The sequence below is a fragment of the Astatotilapia calliptera genome, chromosome 14 (assembly GCF_900246225.1).
Source record: "Astatotilapia calliptera chromosome 14, fAstCal1.2, whole genome shotgun sequence".
In the NCBI taxonomy this organism is placed as follows: domain Eukaryota; kingdom Metazoa; phylum Chordata; class Actinopteri; order Cichliformes; family Cichlidae; genus Astatotilapia; species Astatotilapia calliptera.
Window position 1 is genome coordinate 4,579,253 of NC_039315.1, and position 20,317 is coordinate 4,599,569.

General features: G+C 39.5%; 1 protein-coding gene and 1 long non-coding RNA gene across 3 annotated transcripts in view; one reads left to right on the forward strand and one right to left on the reverse strand.

Annotated features, from left to right (window-relative positions):
* Window positions 1–18,930, reverse strand: part of pak4 (p21 protein (Cdc42/Rac)-activated kinase 4) — a 41,411-nt gene extending 22,481 nt beyond the window's left edge. Inside the window, exon 1 of one of the 2 annotated variants that reach the window (XM_026191753.1) lies at window positions 16,935–18,930. The gene's annotated coding sequence lies outside the window, so the exon portion shown is untranslated. Of the gene's footprint in view, window positions 1–4,359; window positions 4,425–16,934 lie in introns of those variants that run through there. The other variant, XM_026191754.1, reaches the window with a different exon arrangement.
* Window positions 8,175–13,071, forward strand: LOC113035897 (uncharacterized). The gene is made up of 3 exons (XR_003274402.1): window positions 8,175–8,842; window positions 9,760–9,868; window positions 12,691–13,071. It is a non-coding gene; the product is annotated as an uncharacterized LOC113035897 (long non-coding RNA).
* Window positions 18,931–20,317: the final 1,387 nt, after the last annotated feature.

Genomic DNA, 20,317 nt, shown 5'->3' on the forward strand with positions numbered 1-20,317 from the left:
ACTACTGACAGACAAGCGCCTGTTTTTATGCGTTGTCGTTAGCAACAACGACGGTAAAACCATCGCGTGTCCGCTGGTTTAGTTTACACATAAACCTTTCACAATAAAGTTCAAGATCCTTTTGAGACTTTTCAAAATAAATTGAATCACATGAAAGAGTATGAAGGGTGTTTACAGATGAGAAGCCAAAAAGAGCCCCAGGTGCTAAAAAAATAAACCATACACTCAAACGTTGGAACAGGCTTTTCCCTGCAGCACGCCGTGTAATAAATGCTTACAAAGAAAACGGCATGTATTGTTTCATGCATCAGTTAAAACATTCGACTCCAGCTACACGACGCCCAGCTGGAAACACTTCACACAAGTGGAGCTGCCCGAGATTCACAGAATTTACAGAAAATGTTACATTTTTGTGATTTATATCGTTATCGATGTCTTATATCGGGATATGAGATTTTGGTCAAATCGCACAGCCCTATTGGATCAGAGATCTGAATCACTCCAAAATAATCTCACATGTGCAAATGGATTAAATAAACTGGACAACTAACATCTAGGCAGCACATGGTGCGGTCATAAATATTTGTCCACCACCACAGTTGACTTTAAAACAAAGTCCAGACTTTCTGCATCAACTGTTTAGGAATTACACAGGCCCAGTATTTCTGGACCTGACTGTGGCTGGCACAGCTGGGCTGGACAGGAAGTGTCCCGCTTGGTTGAGCTCTTGATTGTTTGGTTGTCACAAATAGGCAAAATGGGACAGGACTGCACTGCATCACCCCCTCAAACATCTATAATTTGTCCTCTCTGAGCAAAACAAGCACATCCCTCCCTAAACACAACAATCAGTGTAGTTACAGCTCCCCTGTATTTTCCCCTCCCTCCTACTGCAAACAAAAAAAAAAAATCCATCTCTCACCATCCTCTCGCCCCACCACCCGCCATTTAGCTCTCAATCTGCTCCCAAAATTCCCTTCAATATCTCCATCTCCCTGTTCTCCTTTTCCCTTTAAGCGTTTTCCATCTCCTCCCCCTCCTTAATTTAACCTCCTCTGCTGTATGCCTGGCTGAACCGTGAGAAAGCCTGTCTGGTCAGTGGGGCAGAGCCGGGCTGATGAGCTCTGGACGAAGCTGCTGTCCTCCGGCCTGTTTCACGTATTGTACATTATGGGTGGTCTGCACTCTGAGAGACATCGAGAGGCGGTGTAATGACGGGGACCGCACTATGAAAGGCTGCTTCTGAACTGGCACCAGATCCAAATATACAGTACACAGAGGGATTTGTTAGGAATGATCCCTCTGATTGTACTGCAGACATACGTTTGATGTGGCTCTATTTAACTTACAAATGTCTCTCTTCTTCTCTCTTTCTATAAACAGCATCAGTTGGCTAAATGGCAGTCACAGTCCATTTATGATGGAGCAGCATGAAAAGCCTGATTTTTCAGTGGTTATTTAAGATAAAGCAAAATCTTAAATAGCACCTGAAACAGATTTTAGGTTCAAGTCTTCCTGATCAAAGGAAAATCACAAGGACTTTGATTTTTAAGAAGTTACTGAGTATAAAATGCATTTCTTTTCATCATAAATAACACAGAAATGTCTATTTTCCTTTTAAATCAGGTAGCAGCGACTCTTTGCCTATATGTGAAACATTCGTACCATTTTCAGTTGGAAAGATACTATAAAGTTAATTTTTATTAGTATTATTCTTTTCCCCTCTAAATTTAACTAAAGCTATCAACAGGGTGTGAAGAAACAGCCACTATGACTTGAGGAGATATCAAGAACAGATATCAAGTACAACCACGCACTAGCACTTTGCTGCACTTTGATGCAATACCAATTTGCACCACAAGATAGTGAAACAAGGTAATGCCATCATTATTTAAGCAGTCAAATCATTAACACATCATTCTATTTAAGAAAATGCAAAGCCTCCCTGAGATGAAAACAGAAGTATAAAAAAAAAAAAACAACAACAACCCAGCAACACATATCTGGAAACATCACCAGAACTACAGGTAAAACACTGCCACCCGCCAGTGGATGTTATATTTTATTGGCATAATTAGTTAAGGACACCTGCTCTGCATGCATTACAGTTTTTTCCCCTCCAAGCTAATTGTTTTTCTCCATTCAGGCATACCTCACATAGCTAACTTTCTAAGGATGCACTTACGGCACTCAGGTGTTGATAAACTTCAGAAAGTCAAACTATATCTTTAAGGCAGCGTTATAAATTAGACTATTATGCCAAGTAGCACAGATGTTCATCACCCCATGTAGTAACTTGTTAGTCAGTGACCTTCCTGCAAAGAAACCAGTATTGTCATTTTCACCAACTAAAGACTAATATCTATTTTCATTAATAAAACACTTAAAAATAAGCAGAAATTCAGATATAATGATGTATAACAATGTCACAATCTCGCTGGCTTTACCAAAGAAGGAAAAAGTGCCGCAGTTAATAAATTCTGAAAATATGAAAGTTACATTTGCAAGTAAGACCATTCAGTTTTGCTAATGTGGAGTAAAAAAGTCCCTCAATCTATAACAAAAAACCCCTCAAACAAAAAAAAACTTACAAATAATTAGATATCAGATCAGTTCTGTACATTTTTATTTGGTTTTCACAAGTTTGAAGGCCCCTTCAAATATTGCTGACCTATCTTAAAGCTGTTGGACCGTGGGAATATGTTTAATTAAAGCACAGGAACTCTCATGTTTACATGAAGCCACAATGACTGATAAACACTTTAAATTTAACAGCCAGGCACATTTTCTAGGGCTGAGGTATTAAATTATCTCTAAATGATACCTGGTAACCTGCCAATGCAAATGGTGGAGTACAGAGTTGCCAGGCAAGAACAAAAAACTCACCCGAATGTTTGTCAGGCGGTAATTTCTCACGCCTTGTATCACCAAAGCTGAATACACAGGTAACAACTCTGGAGTGAGATGGAAAACAGAGGGGGGTTTAAAGAGTGAAGCACCAGAAAGCGAACTGCAGGGTTCTGATTACCTCTGCTGTTTGCTGGTAGTTGTCACTGTTGTTGTGGTGTGCTTTCATTAGCTTTCTTCTGCAGAATCAGGGCTGATAACTAATAGCCTGTACTCTCACTACTGCACATACACAAGCACACAGATAGAGAGAGGACAGTACTTCTCTGCCAAAGTTTCTCAGATTTACAAATGCAGTGCAGAGACACAGCACACTCTGTGACCTTGGAGCTCCTGACTGCTCTCACAGCATCAGTCTGTTCATAACACGGAGTTTATATACGACAGTCTAAACTTCAGCATCACCGCAGGGGCCAACAGAGGTGTTGAACATGCACCTATTATTGTAGCACTTTTTGCCCTCCAGAAAGCAGAATAAGTGGCTGAAATGCACAAAACTCCATACAACCCTGAGACCATGACTGAAACAGGTTAATACAACTATTATTAAGGCTTTTCATGCTTCTCTTTCAGAGAAGTAAGATCAGGCTCTGAGTCCTGGACAAATTTTAAAAAGAAAGAAAGAAAATAAATAAATTATAATTCCAGTTGAAAAATGCACAGGCAGCTGGGTTACCTTTCTCACCAGAAATCCCGCACTTCCCTGATATTTTTGGCTATGTGATAGAGAAAGAAGCATTTTAAACTTAAATATAAACCCCACTTGAAAAAAAGCCTTAAAAATCACAGTCCCACTGAGCTTCCTGCAGTGGAAGGCCTAAATGGTTTACATGTGGGAAAAACTGCTTATCCTGAACCTTCAACCTAAATTTTATTACAGTTACAGTTTTATTACTCATTATTTTACCCCTTGTGAAGGAGCCTAATATTTTTTTTTTTAAATAAAAATAAAACAGTGCTAAAATTATACTTGCACCTCACGTTTTGTGTTCAGGTCCCGCTAAACCAAGCTTCCTCACAACTCTTACCACAAACACAGGTTCACAATGAATCGCCATCCTCCCCCTCTTATCTCCATGTGTCACCAACACTTGTGCAGAGAAAGACACATGAGTGGGACAGCGGGGTCCAGCAGCTGTCCTGACAGCCGCAAACATGAGCGGTGAGCAACAGGTTTGAATGGGAGCAGCGGGTGGTGTGTGTGTGTGGGGGAATCTTGCTGCTTGCTTTCTCACTGCCCCCCTCCCCTCCTCACTAGGCAAACAATAAAGTTATTATGCTTTTTTCCTGACTCACAGTTAATCCACGCGGGGAGATTTCAACAACAGAGTTTCGTTGTTCGGATTAACTTTCCAGCGCAAACAACCCAGCGAGGAGCTGCGCGCTTATTCAGTGGCTTTCCACGCGATAAACGTAAAATTTCACACGCCGTTCATAGCGGAGGATACTCACTTTAAAGCACAGGTACTCCGTTTATCCAGCAGGAAACACTATCCACCTGATCTCATGTCGGAAACGCAGCGGAGGACGAAGGGAAAGCACACGGAGAGGATCCCTGCAGCAGCCGCAAAGTTACTTCCGCGGAGAAATCCAGCTCAGCTCCGCGGAGCGCCTCTGTGTCTTTACTTAAAGACACAGCGAAGTGGACACGAGTGAAGACACTCAGCGCCAGCGTGAAAACACAGACAAACACAGGAACGCTGTAGCTCCCGGCCGTAAAAACTCAAAATGCGTCGCATTCCTATGGTTTCAGCAAACCCGGCCCAGTATCATGACGTCACGGGGAGAGAGACGGAGAGAGGGAGGGCGAGATTAGCACGGGTAAGCTCGAATCTATTCACAACTTTATGTCCTGCCTGCTTTTAAATAAAAGCCGTTAATGTCCCTTTTTTCTTCCACTCCCACGCTTTCCTTCCTGTCACACACACGGAATCTGCTGTCACAGGTGTTGTTACCTGAGTTGTCACGTGATGCAGAAGCCCTGTCATTCAAGGAACCCTGAACTGAAACATCGAGGATTTTTTTCCCAACTTTAAGTATTTTGTTTTTTACCCATAAACACTTCAAAGTTTAATCTGTAACAAATATCTTCTTTTGTCCACCTTTATTGTTCATCATTTAAAATACCAACAGTTTCAAATAGTAAACTATGTGGTATTTATTAGTGAAACCATAGATTAAATGTTGGTAATTGGTTTGCCTTTATTACTGGATTCCTTTAACCGCAGTCATACCGGTTAGAGCTGAAACTGGGCAAGTGCTGTCATAATCAGAGTGACATCATGTGACAGCACAGGTAACGATATGCCTGTGGCGGGAGATTCCTGAAGTGTGACAGAAAGGATGACAGGATTTCTATTGAGGATACTTTGTGTGCCATATCTTTATGCTAAGGACCTGTAAAATCACAAATCATTGGTCAGTGAGTATTACCTGCTTTTGCCAGCCTTTCTGAGTATAATGGATTAAAATGAACTACTGTTTGGCTCCATAAAATCAAATCATAAAACCCCCTAACAGCTAATGGGACGAAGAAGAGCTGGAATCAAGTTACAGTAACATAATTTGAAGACCTTATCATGAAGTTCTACAATTTCACTTACTTTTCTCCAGGCCCTCTCCTTTCTCATCCTCTCTATTTAAAAGTGAGGTTGAACTACACAGCTCCATCTTCCCACAAAAGTGGTTCAAAAAGAATCAAAATGAAGTAAAATATTCAAAGCTGAACTATACTTGTGAAAAAAAAGGAAACGTTTAAATCTCAGATTGGATTTGATGAATGAACTATTCAATTAAAAAAAAACAGCCACCAAGAAACCAAAATCATCAATCCTTTTGGTGGGATTTTGAGTCCAGCCCTCAGGGTTAAAATTGTTCAAGTGTTCCTTTAACTGTTTTTTAGCATTATATTTTTAACTCAGGCAAACAGATTCGCCCATGTTCACATCACATGAAGCTGAAGTCCACCTCAGTCTGCCTCATTGCAAAGCTACTGTGTGCAGATGTGCTGTGTGAAAACTTGGCCTTGTGTTTGGTGTCAACACAACATACAGTCACAACTAATCTGTTTATTTACTCAACTAATCAATAAGGTATTAGTTGTGTTTATTGTAAATCTATAGTTTGAATGATGTTTGAGCCCTAAAATGGATTCATTTACTCTGAAATACCAAGTAAAGTTAAAACAAAGGATGAATGATGAGCTATTTCCTGGCTGAAACATTTTTAGGTCTTTCTGTTGTTGTTTGTTGTCACATGACAATATGAGTCACTCTGGCATGGCAGGACCTGCCAGTACGGCTCAAATTAGTGCTGTCCAGCCTGCTATGAAATACCACGTCTGCCTGCTAATGTCAACAGAACCATCAACACATGGAGGACTCGCGGAGGCCGAGTATGTCAAGACTACATGATGAAACACATTATCTTAGACTCAAAAATCTTGCCAATGTATTGTGTTAACATCGCTGCTTAAAAACACGTTTAAAAGCTGCTCATAGAAAAATTGTGATATGGTTGCTTAGTTTCAAAAGAGGGAAATAAACAGATTTCAGGGCGAGAACACAAATGGGCAAATCTTTGACATTGAAAGAGTAAAAAGATAAAGACAAGTTTGTCATGAACACTGAGAGGCCCACCTCATTGTTTATCATGTTATTTCTTTTATGTATATGTTTTTGGAGTTTTTAGTCACAACTACTCTACAGGTTTATGCCCTTGACAGGTACACAGTTTACTTTTTTAAACAGTTTTTTCCTCCATGACTTCACAATGTAACTCTAATTTAGATAGTTTGGAAGTAGATTATTTTGTGCATTCTGTAGTATCAGTGCAGAGCTAAGAACAATTAAATCATAAAATTATAAGGTGTGTAGTTTAATAAATACTCGATTGCCAAAAGGTTGATTCCGTTGATCTGGACGCAGCATGTTCAGTGGGAGAAACGCTTCGTCACTCATCCAAGTGACTTCTTCAGTCTCAGCTGACTGCAGGTTTCCCCAGTCTTATAAACAGTACATTTGCACAGTAACTGAAACTAGCCCACTGAAGGAACAACGGGCTGTGAGGTCAGTTCCTTGATCATTAACATGCAAATTGTCATGACCATTGATCAACAACCACTGATCACAGGGAAACCTGCAGTCAGCTGAGACTGAAGAAGTCACTTGGATGAGTGACGAAGCGTTTCTCCCACTGAACACACTATGTCCAGATCAACACAATCAACCTTTTGGGATTTACTTACCTGGATGATTTAGCATGCATCAAGACAATAGTCCGTTGGCTGGTTCATAATAATATGACCCATTTATCCATCAGAATACAAGATCAGTTTATATCAGGAGTTTCTCAGAGTGCTGTGAAGCCAACGCTTTATCAGCTTTCCAACAGACTACAAAGTGTCAGCCTCCATAAGGATAAGGCACATTCCTCAGAGAGTAAAAATACAGCAGGAACTAGTCCACTCAACGTATCAGATCCAGGAACATACAAACCTGCCAATCCCGACGGCAACTTCAAACAAAGCATGCAGTGTGGCAGCCAATGAGGGCTGACTTCCAGAGGCAGGTTGTGGAATGTGGAAAGGTCAATGATAAAGAGATAGAGCGCTACATGGAGCACACCAGCTAGCTCCCAGCACACACACACTGTGAACACGAGCTAGTTTGGCTGTGAACTCACCTGAAGGACCTTTGCTCATTAAGCACATACTGACAAATGCAGAAGTACTGAGGTTTATGGAAGCTTAGTTTAGGAAAATTTAACCTCGTTCCAACGTCATGAAAATTTTTCATTAAGACCACCAGATAAAAAAAAGAAAAGAAAAAATGAATCCAGGATCCTTCTGGATTCAGAAGGATAGCTGGATCGGGATTAGTCTGTGGTATTTTCTTTTTAACATTAAGATGATCTCTATTCACATCTCATCTGCATTTGTGAAGATATGACACAAAATGTCCAATTTAGCCTCATCTCATCGTGGTGAAGAAGACTAAAAAATTCCGGAATCCCGATCAACTATGAAACTTAATCCAGTTCAGCCAAGACCCTCCAAGCAAAAAACACTAATCCAAACCTTTTGAGTAATCCTAATAAACAACCAACCACACTTATCATCACCAATCAATATTAGATTATTTTTTCACTAGTTATGTTGACATTTTATTTACTTATGCATTATTACTATTATTTTATTAGTATTATTTTTTGTTTATCGAATTATCAGAAATAACAGAAAAATTAAATGAATGATGTAAATTAAGTTAACGACTTATTGCCTTTACTGCACCAATCATGCTCATGTTTGTAGTCGTCCCCCAACCGGTCAATCCTGATTATGTACCAGCTGCCTAAAACTTTGTTGCAGAGGGCCTTACACTAACTCTTCTCCCCAATTGCAGCAGGACGTGACAAAGAGCCTGCAGGGTTGAACCACGCTGCAAACTCCTGAGAGCCCAAACTATCGAGCACCTGCAGTACAGACAGCACTGATGTTTGTTGACTTAAGCTGCAGGACTAGCTGAGAGATAAGAGATCGCCACACACAAAAACACTGCTTACTAACAACTAGTCTGACAACCTGGAGTGGCTTCTTAAGTTTTTTAAGAACGTTGTGTTTTTCTTTGAGACTCAGCAAGCACGATAGTTCTGCTTCAACTACTCTCATCATAATTTGCTACAGTCCTATCAACAAAAGCGTTGTTTCAGTGTTAGAGCTGTGTTAAACATTGAGGTATAGTGTAAAGCATGTGACTCAGAACAGCACCATCATTACATAATGACGACATGTTGTGGAAAACAGAGGCAATGAGATGATGGTGTGCTGAAGAAGCCAAACTTCATGCCAGTCTGCTCTTTCTTTAGCGAGGCCGGCTTTCATCTGATCCAAGAATTACGGTCTACCGGAGAGAGCCGCCCGCCAAACTCAGCAGAGGTAAGAAACTGCAATCAGAAGCTGGCAAATATCCTTCTAACACTAGCTGTGAAAATACAGGCAGTTACCACTGTGTAGTCCGTAATCAAGCAAAGGCTCACATTAATACGTTTGGACAGCTTGGACATTTCCATGCCAAAAAAGCATTCCAGTTACATTCAGTGGTTTCCTCAGAAATCCCACTGAAGGGATTATGAAAAACTCAAAACTTTGTATTAAAAAATATCAAATTTTAAATTTCTAATGTAGTTTTCTCATCTTGATGGGATTTAACAGGCTTATCCTTATTTTTCATCACATATATGGCAAAGGTAACATGTTACACACCCAAGTATCTAAAGTTATGCAAGTGAAAAAACAAAAAAATCTGCTTTTCCCTTGTGTCTGCCCTCGCACTTCTGCCATACACCAGCACAACTCAGGTAAAAAAAACAGCCAAAATCCACAAATATCGATATCGTTTGTAAAATCTCTATATGAGCAAGCTTGCCTTATCAGCTTAAAGTAGGACAACTGTGCGAGCAAACATAAGTGCATGCTGGGATTCAATTCAATTTAATCAACAAAATGTCAGAAAATGATGCCCCATGGTGCTGAAACTGACTTGCTTTGCTTGACCATCGTTAAAAGACTCGATATAAGAAGCTCTAAAGTCCTATTTTGTCTTCAACTGTGGCTAAGAATGCAGATTTCAAGCTTCACTCAGTGTAAAAGATAAAATGATGATATCAATTGCAAAACAAACTCACTGTAAAGTATTTCAATTTTTCCAGACACAGACACAGAACACCAAAAACTGTCAAAAATGAGCTCCTTTTTTTTTAATACTGATTTTTTTTTTGCGTTATTATGATGATGACAATTATTATTATTCATGTTATTCGTGTGTTCTTGCCTCTGTTCCTGAGCACTTACAGGGCTCTGTTGATCTTGGCTCCTTCAGTCATTCCACAGAGGATTTTCCCCCCTCTAATGCAATAAGCCTGGACCTCTTTCCCTGTTACAGTGAGAATCACAATATCTGATGTAAGTGTATCATTTCTGTTTTTCCCCTATCCCTCATCTTCCCTTCCTTTTTTTCCACCCCCTGAACATGATTTTTCACCTAAATCTTGTCATATGTACTGATAATGTCCACATCTTCCACTTTTAAAGATGATAATTTGCATTTGGTGGTTGAAGTTGGATGTGGAGCACACCACAAACAGCTAATCGAGTCCTACACAGATAGGGCTGCCACAAACGATTATTTTGATAGTCGACTAGTCACCGATTAATTTTGCGATTAGTCGACTAATCAGATCATCATCCATTGGATGTAAAACGTACACCTTATTGCACCAGCAGCATCTGCTCTTATATAACTATCATTAGCTTACAGCTTTAAGTGTTTAAGGTGCTAACTAAAAATAAAGACAAGATGATAGTTTATTACATTTTAATGAAATTTGCAGATTGTTTCGGTGAAGTTTAATAAACTCCTTGCTATCTAAAATATAACAGGACACCGGAGTATATTCTCGAGTAGGGCTGGGCCATATTATACCGTTCACGGTAATACCGGTATAATGTTAGGCAACGATAGGAAAATGAAATATCGCGATAGAATGGGAGTAAAACGCGCATGCGCAGTGCCTTTGTTTTCATACGCACATGGCCGATTGTTGAGTGAAACAGATGAACCAGAATTGGTTTGTAAAAATGGTGCAACTTCCGTGATGTGGAACTGGTTTGGTGTTTGTCCGTCAGATACACAACAAAGCACATTTTTTTGCAGAACATGCAAGCGGCCGTTGTTATTGTCATATTTGTCGGACTAAGATGCTCTTAAATCTGGGAGTAATCTGGGTCCTAAACTCCGTAATCTTCAGGTCAAACAACACTGCAGCATCACTTAGAGTTAAAAACTGTCTAAATTCTTTCATCTTTAATAAAACGATCAGCATTGCTGCTTTACCAGGTGTAACTATAAAGTTTAACTTCCAGGCATCCATGAAAACAAAAGTTATTACATTTAACGGAGTTAGAAGTTAGCAGGAAGCTAGCGGAAGTTAGCTCGCTAGTTTCGCTAGTTACCTAAGCATGATATAGCATGTTCTGACTGAGAGATTTCTGAAAAAAATCAAACGTACAGCTCTGTTATCACTTCCAACATAAATGAAGACAGGAAACTAAACAGCAGTGACGTTTGTAGGGTTACTGAAGTTGGGCTAGCTGGTATATAATGATGTGCTACGTGATCGCTAGCGACACAGCTATGTTAGCATAACATAAACAGTGAAGCTGGAGGACGAACACTAACACTTTTCCACTTATAAAAGTTAACGTGAAGGTTCTTCATGGTTAGAGACAAATGCAATCGCATGGCAGGATGTTGTAAACGGACCAAACTTCAGTCAGGAGAACAACTGAGATAATCCATCCACAATACGAGGTTAGTCATTAATATACTGCAACAACATGGGAATAGAGCAGCTGCAGAGAATTCAACATTAATGAAACAATGGTACAGAAGTGGAGGAAGCAAGAAGGAGTTTAATAAAGTTTGATTTATCTGACTGCTTTGTTTCGCTTAATGTGCCTTATAATCCCGTGCACCTTATGGTCCGAAAAATGCGTACTGCACACTGCAGTTTAATGTTGCAAAGCACCTTTTTTTAACTTCAGTGGATATTATACATGGTTATGCTCAGGATATGTCAGCCCATTTCTACTGGAAATGCCTTTTGGTTAAACTTTCAGCAAGGAATTTGCATTTGCACTGTTACATTTTTATAAAGCTTTAATGTACATAAAAACCAGCTTCTTGTTTAAGTGAAAATAAATGGAAGGTTGTCTTTTTGCGCTAGTAATGTTGTGGAGTTGTATTTTGTCTCACATCAATTATATCGTCGGTTATATCGTTATCGCAAATTTTCAAATATATATCGTGATAAATATTTTTGGCCATTTCGCCCTGCTCTATTCTCGAGCATCTCACACTTCTGATAATCAGCTGTCTGCTTGACGTTTATTCAGCTGTGTAAAAACTATAACTTTAATCTCAGCCAAACCGATTTACTCAGGAACAAATAAAATACTAAAAAAAAAGCCAAACAATAACATTTTTAAGTTATCTAAGTGACTCATATATATTTAACCTGAGTAGCGAAAGACGGCGGTGGGTTTGAAAACGATTAGCCGGGAGTCCGGTGTTCTCACGGGCTCTAATGAGCCTTGCCCCCGGCTAGCTATCGAGCTAGTGGGTAACAGACGTCTCTGAAAACGTCGGAGCGCTTTTAAAAATATGTGCTGCCATCTTCTGTTTCAGTCCGTTATTACACTCTTAAATCCTGCTACTTATTCCTGCGTCTTTTGTGATCTTACAAAGCTTCAAACGACGCGTCGACTATTAAATTAGTCGTCGACGATTTTGATAGTTGACGTAATCGTGACTAGTCGACTAATCGTGGCAGCCCTATACACAGAGCAGATTTTTAATAAAAAATTAACTTATGTTTAGGGAGAAAAAGTAAGACAAGTAGGTTTTTGTTCCAAAGCTTTTTTTGGCAGCTTGATGTCACGATTTCAAGCTTGGTTTCAGAAATTTTACATGTGGTTGTTAAACACTGATCTATAAAATATACTTGCAAAAAAACAGAGCTTATAAAGGAGAAATTAATGAATTAAAACGATCTTGTTTTAAAGTCTTGGGTTTTTTTTCTCAGTATGGGCAGATCTTTGGCTGTTAGCCTGCAGCTAAATCTGTTTTACCGTTACCTCTGCAGCTCACCTCTCCACAAACACCCCCCCCCCCCCTTTTCTCCCTCTTTTTACTCACTAAACTCTGATTCCTCTCTCACACACAGTTTTATCTGTGCGATCAGGCCCCATGAGAAAAGTCAGATTTTAATGTTTCCACTACAGCATCAACTCAACAAGCAACGACACAAACAGGACAGAAAGAAAATGGAGGTAATTGCAACTTCACATGTGGATACAAACAAAGAACTTCTAAATAGTCAAGACCTCCCACTCTCATAGGCTTCTGGTTTCACAGGGGGAACTTACTCCACTTACTATATTCCGCAATGGCCTTATAAAGCTCAGCCTATAATGGTACATTTCATCGGGTAAAGATTTTAACCCAATTAAACATTTAGGCAACCATTTCTTCTGCTAATTTGAGCTTGAGCCATAGTATTAGTTATAAGATAAGAGGAGTGTATCCTATTTTTTATCTCTGTTGACTAAAGGTCAAAACTGTTGTTTTTTATTAACACATTATTCTATATATTACAAACTAAAATGTGGGGTTGTAGAGGCTTTAATCGCTGTTGGTGGTGGTGACTAATGAACTTCACGGTTATTTATAAATGAAGGAAATTAATTTCCTACATTTTAAAAATTTGAATTGATTACAATTCAACTATTCAAAGGCTCAGAAGTTCATTTTTCCACCTCAAGTCATCACACAAGATCAGAACTAAGTGAAAAAGGAAAACCGTGCATCGCAGACTAGTCAAATGTAATCAAATGTGCCAGACAGCCGTCATGTCTTCAAAGTTTCATACCTGGAAACATAGTGGCTGCAACTTTCTGATCTCTTTTTTGAAATAGACACCCTGTTGCCCTTTACTCAGACCACACCAGAAAATTGTTTCTTTATTTTTTTTTGCCCCCCAATACCATCATTTTCTTACTCAATAACAAATCCCCCACACACCTCATGCTCCTGCCTGTTATTGCCCTTTTGCCTCCAGCCATCACCTTGTACATCGCTGTGAAAGCTGTTTGGACTTCACAGAAGAAGCTTGAACAGCAGCTGCATTCGGGCCCTTCTGGTCAGTTCGCATCAAAGCAATGACAACATCCCTCCTGCCAGCAGCTCTGTCTCCTGCTGGACACATCTGTCAACAGTCATCTGTGATTTCTGATCATTTCCACCTTTATGGCTCGACTCCTCTGCTGTGATTCACCTAAAAACTGGCCAGGAATCAAGAAAAACTCTTAAATCTGCTTGGAGTGAATCCTTCAGACTCAGTAGATTTTAGGTACTGCAGCTTGCATTATAAATATGAGCAAAGGAAATACAGAAACTGCAGAGGAATTTGAAAAAAGTAGCATATAGTGAGTGATCAGACATATTTTTGAATGCCTCTTCTTTACTGCTAAATACAGTTACAAGCAAAAACTCTTTAGCCCCATTGTGTATTAGGTTTGTTGGCATAAATTCAATGTCCAGCAGGTTTATCACCAAAGCCTACATTGCACACTGAAATAGCTGCCAAATGGGCCTTTATTATCGAAGAAGTTTGTCTAGCTTTGTCCAGTAAACTTTGCATAAAACAGCACCTCAAAGTGTGTAACTATAAGTACACTTCTTTCTAACTACCTTAGTCAAGTCCCACCACAGCTTCTCCATATTAATGGTTCAGACAGACACTATCTATCTTCTTCTGAAACCCAAAGCCAATATTCTGAGGTATGCTTGGGTCACTGTACTACTACTGAAAGGTCCATCAAAGATTCCTCACTGACAGCATTACATTTTCTTCCAGGATTTCTGATATTTTACTTACTACATGTTGCCTGTTATACTTTGTAGGCTTTTGCATTACCTGAGGAATCAAAGAAGTCTCTGACATCATTGAGCCATGATCATGCTTTACTATACGTCGGTTTATTCTTCCTTCTCCAGACACATTTCTAACCCATAGGCCAAAAGTTCTAGTTTTGTTTTGTCCCCCCAAAGATCTGTGTCATCATTTCAATCATCATCAGTAATGAGTCACAGCACTTCGATAAATCATATGGTCTTGGGAATAAATTCAGGAACAGGTTTCATTTCAGCCAGTGAAACTGCTAGTCAGTGACTGAAACTGGCAGGGCTCTCTTAGGTTTGGCCCTGTTACATAGTGCCAGCAGGCACTGAAGGCAGGAAATGAAGGAGAGATGGATGCAGCAATGGTTCCCAACAGACTTCTACCCGCAGACATTGTAGTTTATTGTTGTGTTAGCCAAAGGAAATTATTATGAAGTAGTAAAATTTAAGTAAAAAAGTGTTGTTAAATGTATTTATCCTGCCAGGTAGTATTATAAGTTTCCTGCCAGCAAGCAGAATAAACACTAAGCGGTATCTTTTGGGACCAGTTTTGATTATTTATACTGGGATGAAGGCTTTTTGAGAAACCTCCAGGGTACCACAAAACCCCCTCTTTTACCCTGCAGGGAGAGCCAACTGGAGCCTCCTTTCAGGATGATAATAAAGTATAATACTGATATCCTACTTTAAGGAAAAACAAACAAAAACCAAACAGCAGCATACACTTTATGCTCCTTTCCCAACAGACTCTCTATATGCCCCTTGTCTGCCACACAAAGTCGTTTATTTTTCCACTTGTTGATTGTCTGCTGCTTCTATGACCTGCGTGGATTTGGTTTATCTGGTCCACATATCATGTCAGTGAGGATGACTGTTTAACCTGCCAGCCTGTTTTTCCTGTTTGATTACCTCAGTTGGCTCCTCGTTTTTCACCACAGAGCAGACAATTCCAATGTTTCTACAACTAGCAGCAGACAGAAGAAGATGCTTTTTATTAAAGCTGTTCTGGAAACCCGAAAAAGTAAACACAACTTAAACATTTTCTGCTAGAAAAGCTAATTACTTCCTTTCACCTGTCCCTTTGGGCTTTGGTTTGTATAATTTTAAAATTATCAGGGACCTAACAAGGTATTTTAAAACCATGTTATCTCAACACTGTTAGATTCATATTCAGCACATATGCTGTGTTTTTGTTCACAATGAACAATCACTCAAAGAAAACACACACATGTCCAATTTTTTCCAGTAAACTTGCCATTTGTTTCTTTCAGATTCAGTTGAGGCTGTAATTTAGATATTAGTTGTAATTACAATAGTTGTAGTAGTTGTCGTAATTACAGATATTAGTCAGTTAGCTACTATCTAACAAAAATATAACTTTTCAATATGGCTGTACTGATTGTGAAATTCTGAGCTGATACTGTTAAAAGACTTTGGCCTAAATCCTATCCTCATGTACCCACAGTTTATTTAAATGTACTTTTCTTGTTATCTGTTCCCACTTCTGTGCTATAAACACTAACATCTTTTTAAAAGACTTTCACCTTTTCATTACACTGCCTTTGAACTCTCCAGCAGATAAACTTAACTGTTTATCTCACTTACTAGTAGATGGATATCAGCTGTCTTGCAGCTGCATCCCATCTCGCAACTTAACACGTGAATATTCCTGATGAATATTTTGCCATATATGATGTAGATGCTCCCGCTGCTGTTTGGGAATGGTGCATATGTGAGAGAGAGGAATGACCCTTTCATACAGCTTCTCTGGCATCCCAGGAATGTATGGTGTGCCCAGCACCAACCGCACGACCTTACAAACACAAACCCCCCTTTCCTCTTACTGCACACTCATGAAGCACAACACAAATGCAATCCATAACATGACATCCGCCAGCCAAGAGGAAAAGAAGCGGGAGGGGAAAAAGAGACTAAAAAGGAGAATTCATTCATGCACGAGAGAGAGAGAGGGAGCAGCTTAATATCCTATTTTCCTGCTTTAGCCTGCCCACACAAACAACTCAGTCCTCCTTCACAGGTGAAAACGGAAGTTCACCGTGATCCTGATTATCAGGAACCAGCTGAACTTATCGGAAAGCAGACTAGCAGACTCAGAGTTACCAGAACCCGTTTGTCTCCTGGGTGTGCAAATGAGCCATCCTGTGAGCTTATGAGATCTTAGCAAAGAAAGACAGTTTGAACCTAAAGTTAGCTTCACATTTTAATTGTTTAACAACTTTCACAAGTGGCCCTCAGATTTTTCTTCCACAGCTCAGACACGATTCGCTTTAGTCTACGCTTTGAGTGATTCATCAGCTAACACACAAACACAAGGAGAGCAGACTCAAGGAGGCTGCTCCGGTATCCTCACACCCGGACTGGCCGGACCGACCAGAGCGCAGCTAACGCTAGCCTCCGTTAGCGGCTCAGCGGGGAGCGGAGACGCGCCACAAGCTAACCCACAGCACGGTCCGGTAACCGAAGTCAGAGCCACGCGGGGATACTCACCAGGGATGTCCCAGGAAAACTTTTTCTGCCGACCCCGCGACGTACTTGGAAACTCTCCAAAAATCAGAAGGGCGGGAGCGGACTAACTTCAGGGCAAACTGTGTGATATTAGCCGAAGTCTTACTTTCCCGACGCCATGTTGAACAGAGGAAACTGGAACATCCGGGAAACTGAAACCAATCTCCATGGAAACCGAGTTAGCGACGGGCTACCGGGAGACGACTCTTCTTCGGCTTTTTTTTTTCTTCTTTGTGGTTGGTAAACATTACCGCCCACCGGTAGACTGCACTATTTTTATTCTTTATCCCGCTGCTGTAACACAATGATATGTTCACATATGGCTTCTTCTTGGCATGACAAAGATTTGCTCTGCACTCTCCATATACCTTACATCCAGCTGCTTTAAAATCACCAGCTAACCTAACATGCATGTCTTTGGACTGTTTGAGGAAGCTGGAGTAACAGAAGAGATCCCACGAGGGCACAGGGAGAACATCTAAACTCCAAACCTCCAGAAAGGTCTCAGCCAACCTGGGAATTTGAACCTTTCAGTAAACCCCTTTGCTAACCACTTCAAGATGCTTTCCATAAGAGAATTGTCTAAGTTTATATCTTGAGAGTTAATGTAAGGTTACAACAAGAGAAACAAACAAAAAAATACAATTTTTAGAAGAAATGTATTGATCTCATGGCAGTAGAGTGTGTTTTAATGTTACAGTGACTAAACACAGTGGTACAAAACAGTCTGTTTTACAAATGTAGCCAATCGTCATATTTGCGGGACTGATGGAGTCTCATGCAGAGGCACCTCCAGAATTTTTTCATAGAGGGCCACTAAAAATACTGGGGTCCCACACCAAAAACAGAAATTCCAGTTTTACCATGTTGTCAAATATATTTTTGGGGGGTGGCTAGTTTTGTTTTGTTTTGTTTTTTTAATCTACCATGTCCAAGCAATGCAGGCACACATACGTACATGCATTAATATGTAGAATATGCAGTAAATTCTGATAAAACAGAGACAATTCAATCAATAACAGGGACAAACAACCTCACTATGAGCTCATGTGGTAGGTTTTATCTTAACTTTAGTAAATAAAACTGTGGCAAATGGGGTTGGTTGATGATTCACCAGGAGAGACGGGAACAAAACTTGCTGATACAGCGCCAGGCTCCTATTGGGCCCTGTGTGATGCAGAGGTGGTGATGGATAGGTGGGACTACAGCCTTGAGAACAGATACTTGGATGCAATTTGACTTTCTGTGCCAGGCAAAGTTGGAGCGACATCATTCCTCAGTATAAGTTCAGGGACAAGTCATCGCGTTGCAGCTGTTGCTGCTGTTGCTGCTGTAGGAGATGAGGAAAGCGAGGAAGGTGGGCGGAGAGATAGGAGAGAGCTAGCTGCACAGTGAGGAGTGCAGATATGTGACAGTCTGCAGGTGGAGGTGATCATCCATAAGAAGCTTCAGGGCAACAGAGGGATAGTTCAGGGTAATTTAGAGCAGCTAAAGCAAATGTTTGCTAAACATTCACAAAGAAGAACTGTTTTTCTCTGCTGAGCTTCAGCACCGCATTGCAGTGAGAACAGCCCAGACAAGCTGTGTCTGAAACAGAACATCCTCACCTTATCCCAGAATAACACATCTGCATACTCTGGGGATCTGTGAATTCACCATTTCCATCACAGCTGGTTCAGAGCTGCTCACGAGTTTGTTAAAGGGGACTGCAACAGTATGCTTACCGTCCAGAAAAAAACACCCCAGTGATGCCAAGCAGCACTGCAGTGCAGCGAGAACGACCCAGAGAAAGTGTCTCTGTTTGGCATTAAGATGAATTAGAACTGTATAAACAACCATATTCATTAATCTGCCACTGAAAGCCCTGATTTTGCTATGTTGCCATCTGAAGACAGAGACTTTTAAAAAACAAATTAAGCTTCTATATCACATCTGTGATACAAAAAAAGCTCTTTGTATTAATCAAAGAATAATTAATCCCCCGAAATGTACAATAATAATCAATTTTTTGTTGTATTTAAAAAAAAAAAATCATGTAAATTAAAATACAGATATTTTTAAGTTACATGAAAAATGTCTGTTTTTACAGATTTCTTTTTATATTTAATAAAGATGTTTAAATCTGTATAAACAACAATGTTACCCAATAATAAGTTCAAATACTGTCCAACTAATTAATCCAATTAAAATAAGAGAAAAGTACTGTTGAATTTTACTTTGTAATTTATGCAATATTTTGTATTTTCAGTCCATTCATAATGTGAAAAAATGATTTACTATGCAAATAAACCAGTTTGTTAAACTAGTAACTGGGTTTATATATAAAAAAAAATCTAACATTTTTGACTATACAAACATAAAGTTAATGGTTTTACTTCAGAAAATGTAAATGCAACATACTGTCAATTACAGATCTTTTCTAGTATATACTGATTGATCATATTTGATTCCACGTAAAATCATGTCTATTTAGTTGATATGATAAGAGTGAAATATTCCATGAACCATGTAAACTCATGGTTCAGCAGCAAGTTATTAGTTTCCATGTATATGATGATCTCATCAGAATTTCCTGTGCTGCTACAGATTAAACTACACAACAGGGTAAATTACATTATGATAGCTTGACCTCAACCAGCAACATCAGTGAAGCAGAATTCAATAAAAATGATTAAATAATGTATAATAGTCCTGTGATAGACTGGCCAGCTGTCCAGGGTGTACTCCGCCTCTCACCCTGTGACAGGCTCCAGCATCAGGCTGATCTGGATTAGAATGAATGAATGAATGAATGAATGAATGAATGAATGAATGGATGGATGAACATATTTTTCTGCAGTATCACTTTTCAACTTTAGCTACTAAAGAAAAATGTAAATCTATAATTATGTAAATTTTTACTTAACATTGAGAATTAATTGCAACTTTTAAAAACATTTGTAATCTTGTTTAAAAACAAGTAAACGACACCATTACGTCATTAACCACATTCCCCTCATCACTGTAAAAGCCAGGATATTACCTCAGTCTCTTTGCAGTTTCATCTGCACAACACTGACCCCTAGTGATCAAATGCACACACTGCTCTGTCAAGCTTTGCTCTGTGGCGTCCTCATCATGGGGAGGGGCTTTCAAAAAGGCCTGATGAGAGAGGGAACAGTTTTCTTTTTGTTCCCCACACACTAATAGAGTCATGTCATTATTAGTTTCAGAAATGATAAAAATAATAATGAAATTTGTGAACTAAACTGTGAAGTTTTATTTTACTCTCAAAGACGTACGTTTCTGTGAATGTTTTATTATTGAACAGCAAATTTTCATATGATGCATTTACCAGATTTCTTCTGCCAATACTAAGTGCATAC